The sequence below is a fragment of the Centroberyx gerrardi genome, chromosome 21, assembly GCF_048128805.1.
Source record: "Centroberyx gerrardi isolate f3 chromosome 21, fCenGer3.hap1.cur.20231027, whole genome shotgun sequence".
Taxonomy (NCBI): domain Eukaryota; kingdom Metazoa; phylum Chordata; class Actinopteri; order Beryciformes; family Berycidae; genus Centroberyx; species Centroberyx gerrardi.
Window position 1 is genome coordinate 7,132,063 of NC_136017.1, and position 6,000 is coordinate 7,138,062.

General features: G+C 47.1%; 1 pseudogene; it reads right to left on the bottom strand.

Moving 5' to 3' along the window:
- Positions 1-822: 822 nt before the first annotated feature.
- Positions 823-2,574, bottom strand: LOC139921166 (frizzled-5 pseudogene; annotated as a pseudogene).
- Between the last annotated feature and the right edge of the window lie 3,426 nt (positions 2,575-6,000).

Sequence of the window (6,000 nt, forward strand, 5' to 3'; positions counted from 1 at the left end):
GATGTTGCACTATATATCGTTTAGTAGCATTTACGGTTAACATGTATGTTTAACATGAAATCTAAACCCTTGTTGTGACCTTTGACCTTTTAAAACTCACAAAAACTAGTCACTGTCATTTGCCTTTGTAGACGAGCACAGCGTAAAGAAAAATAACATTTGTGCTTTGCAAGGGCTAATTCTAGACAAAGAAAACATTGAATATTAATAAAGATAAACAACTGCAAATTATGATTCAAGATAAACAGTTGCAAATGTCCTGGTGTGCTGAATCAGACTTGGAGTGGTCAAGTTGAATCATCCCTTATTCCTTGTTTTAACATAGTACCTGCTCAGTTTGCAAGCACGTTTTAGAAGCATTATTATAACATTACACATTCTCAATTCATACATTCACATTGAAAGTGTTACAGCTCGTTTTTCCTGAGAGATCTTGCTTCACAGAACTCATCTTATGAAAATTAATATCTTCGCGGTTGTATGAAAACTTTAGTTGAGATGGTTCTGACATTACATGATTAAAACAGAATGAAAATATTGGTGCATTGGCTTGTTGCACTGTGCCTGCCTTATTCTACATAAAACTCTTACTTACGACGACAGTGTTTTTACAAAATACTCCAGCTATAAGTCCAGAAACGTTAAACTTCTTTTATGAACACCATTTTTTTTTCTGTCATCATAGACACAAAATTATATTCTCCAGTCTGCCATCCATTTTGATGTCCATTCTAGAAAAGTCATGAGGAATAAATATTAGAGATTATCACTTTCTCCACATTGTCCCTTTTCAATAAATACATTTTGGACTCAGGCCGATGGTCACAACATTGGATGGGACGCTGACTTGTGGTCCGACTGGGACGGGGTGATTCCAGTCCGGCAGGTGAGGGAGGTGCTGGCCTCGCTGTACATGGAGGCACTGGACGGTTGATGCCCCCAGCAGGAGCAACGCCACCGCCCCAGGAGCCTGCGCCAGGCCTCCACGGACTTCCCCAACCAGACCCACACCCCGGACGTGACGCCTACCACCAGGCTCATGAAGTACTTGAGCATGAAAACTGCGTGGTCCGGCCCCGAGCCCAGCTTGTGTCGCTCTGCCTGGCAGGAGCAGGCCAAGGCTCGGTCCCACTGCGGCCGAAGGTGCTGCTCATACACCAGGCAGGCCACCACCACGGTAGCCGGGACCATGTAGAGCACCGTGAACAGCCCCAGCCGGATCGTCAGCCTCTCCCGCTTGTCCGTCTTGGTGCCTCCTTGCTTGATGACGCTACGGATGCGGAACAGGGCCACGAAACCCGCCAGGAGGAAAACGGAACCGGTGAAGAGGTAGACCACCAGAGGAGCCAGCACAAAGCCCCTCAGGCTCTCCACGCTCTGGTTCCCCACGTAGCAGATCCCAGCCACCGGATCGCCGTCCACGGAGCTGAGGGCCAGGACGGCGATGGTCTTGATGCTGGGGATGATCCAGGCGGCCAGGTGGTAGTACTGAGAGTAGCCCGCTATGGCCTCACTGCCCCACTTCAAACCCGCAGCCAGGAACCAGGTGAAGGAGAGGACCACCCACCAGATTGAACTGGCCATGCCGAAGAAATAGACCAGCAGGAAGACCAGCGTGCACAGGGCTGGACCGGAGGTGTCGTACAGGACGTGCTGGCGGTCCTCGGAGCAGGCCACCCTCTCGTGGCTGAACGCCAGCCGCACCAGGTAGCCCAGGGACACGCACAGGGAGCAGGCGGCCAGGTAGACGATAGGCAACTCCGGGTACTTGAAGCGCGCCCTGTCGATGAGGAAGGTGGCCACCGTAATGAAGGTAGAAAGAAAGCAGAGCACCGACCACAGCGCCAGCCACAGGGCGGTGAAGGCGTGTTCGTCCTGAGTGAAGTAAGGCTGGTGGCATGGCTGAGCGCAGTTGGGAACAGGACCCGTGTGAGGATGAGCCAAAAGCGGGTGAACGTCTCCCTTGATGGGTACCAAGGGATGACGGCAGCGGCACCCCGGGTCACAGTCCTGGTGGCTGTGGGGCTTGGGCAGGGAGGGCCTGCGCCGGGGCGTGTGGTGAGGGGTCTTGGGGGTGGGTTTGGGTGTAGCCGGCGACAGGGTGGTGATCTCGCTGCTGTTACAATCCATACACAGTCGCTCTGCATCGCCCGGCTCCGGAAGCCTCTCGCAGCTCATCCTCTCGGGCCACTCGAACCCGTACTGCCTCATCAAAGGGGAGCACCCGCGTTTGGCCCTCTCGCACACCGAGCGGCAGGGCGGGAGCGGCTTGCGGTAGTCCGGGATGCAGATTGGGGTGTACACGCCGCACAGGAAGAAGAGCAGGTCGGCGGAGCAGTGGATCCGCACCAGGGGCCAGAACTGGTGCACCTCCAGGCCCACCTCGTCCTGGGTGTCGTGGTTGAACTGGTTGGGCATGTAGGTGAGGTTGTAGCCGATGCCTTTGCACATGGGCACAGTGATGGGTTCACACACTATGTCCTTGGAGGCGGGCTCCACCAGCTGGGAGCACAGCAGCAGCAGCAGGGGCCACACCAACCGTCTATGGATAGGAGAGATGTCTGTGGTCGCCATCTGGAGGCCCTGCAAAGCCAAATATGAAAATAAAACGGAGTTACATGACTGCTAAGATTCTAAACATTTTAGACTCTATTTTACATTGATATGAGCGCACAGGCACAAAAGAACAACAACCAGGGGCAATTTGTAAAAAAGCCCAGCAACGACTGCACTTCCTCTGGAAACTTAATTGGTTTGGTGTGTGTACTAAACCCATGACGCTCTTCTACACCTCCATGGAAGAGTCAGTCATCACCTTCTCTATTATTACTTGGTTTGGTAATCTCTCAACAGGTGACAAGAACAGGTTGCAACATATAGTTAAAGTGGCCAGTAAGATCATTGGTGTTAAACTGCCTGATCTGTCTCACATCTTCAGTAAGAGAGCAACTTCTAAGGCTCGAGATATTTTACAGTGTCCTCTTCATCCTTTGTATGGAGAATTTGAGCTCCTACCCTCCGGATGGAGATTTAGACTACCAGGTCTAGGCAGGCCAGGCCAGGTCTAACAGGTTGAATAATTCTTTTATTTCTCAGGCCACCAAACTGTTAAATGCTCATGATGACCCAGCTGATGATTAGTTTCCCATTTAACTACTGGGGGCTGATGATGGTTTTAGCGATGGCTAAACATACTCTAGGTTTCCTGTTGTCACTTGATGTATTCATGTATTTTACCATGTTTTTTGTACCTGAGTCCGTGTGCCTATGTCTCTGTGTGTTCTATGTTTTATCTGGCTGCAAGACAAATTTCCCCTCGGGGACAATAAAGTTGAAGTTGAACAGAGAACTTACCTAACTGATAGAAAAGCAAGTTTTGCTTTGCGCATATCACTTCTCCCTCCCCAAACAGCGGAGTGCGCAAGGAGAGAAAACCTGGGAATTGTTATCCATACGGTGCGTCTGCATATTAACAACAGCGAGTGTAGATCCACATATCACAACACGAAATCACGCAGCTCCTCTGTTTGCTCGCCGGACACCAAACGCGCTTTAATCCAGTCCTTCAACTTTACGCGTCGCATCGGTCACGCAAAATTAGATGCATCCAGACCCGAATCTTTAAAAATGCTTCTCCAAAACTATTCCGTTAAATCAAACATCTCTCACAGAGAGGCGACGGGTAGTGTAATCTGTCCCACTTGTGGAGGATCTCACGCTGCTGCTGTCCCGTGCAAACAGTGGGAACACCTTCCCCACACCCCGGGCTGCCTGCCGCGCCCACGACGCCGCGTCCTCTCCAATAGCAACGCATGGACTTGTTAATTCAGTTGGGAACAAGTCCATTCATTTACTTGACCCCGAGAGAGGCCGGGGCACTGAGGCTCAACATGATGCTGTAGGGGTTCCTCAATTCTTTTTTTGTTTTTTCATGTCAAGAACCCCCCACCCAAATCTATCTATCTATCTATCTATCTATCTATCTATCTATCTATCTATCTATCTATCTATCTATCTATCTATCTATCTATCTATCTATCTATCTATACTGTAAGTAGACAAGTAACTGGGGAGAGTGGAACCTGTGATGAAAGTAGTCATCCATATCAATTCTCATTGTTGTACCCTCTAGTGAAATTAAACTGCTCTCTTTTTGAACCCTCCCTTGACCCCTGGTGGTCCCTGAACCCCATTTTGGAAACCACTGCTATGTTGTATGGTTTCAACATACAGCATTTTGATTGATTCATGCAAATTGAAAAGTGTAATCTTTGGAGAGATAAGGGAATAGCCGCTGACTTTTCTGTGGTCTACAGGATTTATCTGCAGCTAGGTTATATCAGATAGGGAATAGCCTAAATATCAGGTTAACACAATTAAATCAAACAGTCCTTGACTTGAACTAAGAAAACTGACAAGTTGTAGATGCTATTTGCGTGTCAATATTGTGAATAGGGAGTAATGTTTGTTTATGTGTGGGCATGACATTATGCAAGCTGTGTCCTAGCGCTTGTCCTGACATGGGCCACCATGAAGCACTGTGGTTATTTCATGATTTTACAGGTGGTATCATGGTTCATGGTTATACAATGAATATACAAAATACACTTTTTATGGAGTAGACTGATGAGGTGAATCCAGGTAAAAGCTATTATCCCTTATTAATTTCCCTAATTAAATCTATACCGATCACAAAGGAGGAGATGTAGATAAAGAGAAGCAGAGGAGTTAGAGAAGGATTTTTAAGCTTTGAGACAACTGAGATGTGGATTGTGCAAAAGGAGCTGCAACTTAATATCAGGAAGATGTCCCTAATATATTGTATATTCAGTGTATTTAAACACCAATGGAACAAGAGTTTGTTTTTGTTTTCAATGCATAAGGAATAGCAAATTAAATTTGCATGGTTTCACTCACTTTTTCTCTCACACAAAAAACTGCACTGAATGTAACATGTTCCACACAGTTTGAATATGCATTGATCGAACCACATCACTTGGTGTCAGACATGATAGCGATCACGTTTTGTGTCACCCCCTCCCTGTCCCTCTGTCCTGCGTTGCTGCGTTGCCTTTTGTTTGGGTTGCTGAAGGCATCTGAGGTCGTTAGGGGCCCAAACGAGCGCTCATTGTCCCCCAGGCAACTGGAGAATCACAATGAACACTTTGCCGCTCGCTACTGTTTTGCCATTGTGGCCATTGTCCAGACATTAATTGGCCGTGACATTTGCATGTTAGCATACAATGTTCATTTTGCCCTCATTTTGGACTGGATGTATACTCACATGGGGCTGTATGTTATAAAACAACACAAAATGCCAAGTCATGGTTCACATACTGTCATGTTATTACATTTTACATTTTATATTTTAGGCATTGAGCTGATTCTCTTCTCCTGAGAGTGCAGCAGTAGAATAAGCTTTACTACCAATAGGAGTGCAGGGGTTTGATTAGGGTCACAGTGCCCTGAAAATATCTCTGTCATACTAGAATCATTAGAGAGAAATGAAAGGCAAAGAAGTAAGGAGAAAGGTTTTTTCAGTCAATATTTCAAGAGCATATAAAATTGAGTGGCTATAGGTGCTTCACAGTGTTTACGCCATAGGATAGGGTTTGAAGTGAAGTGAAATATAGGGGACTATAGGAGGCTTGTGTATTTTGTATGTCATACAAGTACATCCTTTGCTAATGTACGCTTTAAGAGTGGAGAGCTGGGCAGTGAAGATGAAAGGCAAGTGAGAAACACCCCCGCTATGGAGGAAAACCCCCATCTGCTCAGTGGCTGCCTGGTGTGAGTGTGTGTGACTGTGTGAGAGTGAGTGTAAAAACAGTGTATAGTGTTTATAGTGTAATTTAGACTCATTCAGCCATGGTCATCCACACCCTTCACTACTGTTGGTTGTTGTGAGTCATTAGCAGGTTCAGTGATTGGGTTTTAGTTTTCGTAATAGAGCTACAGAGCACATGTGCGATATGAGATGCTGACAGCATTGATGCCATT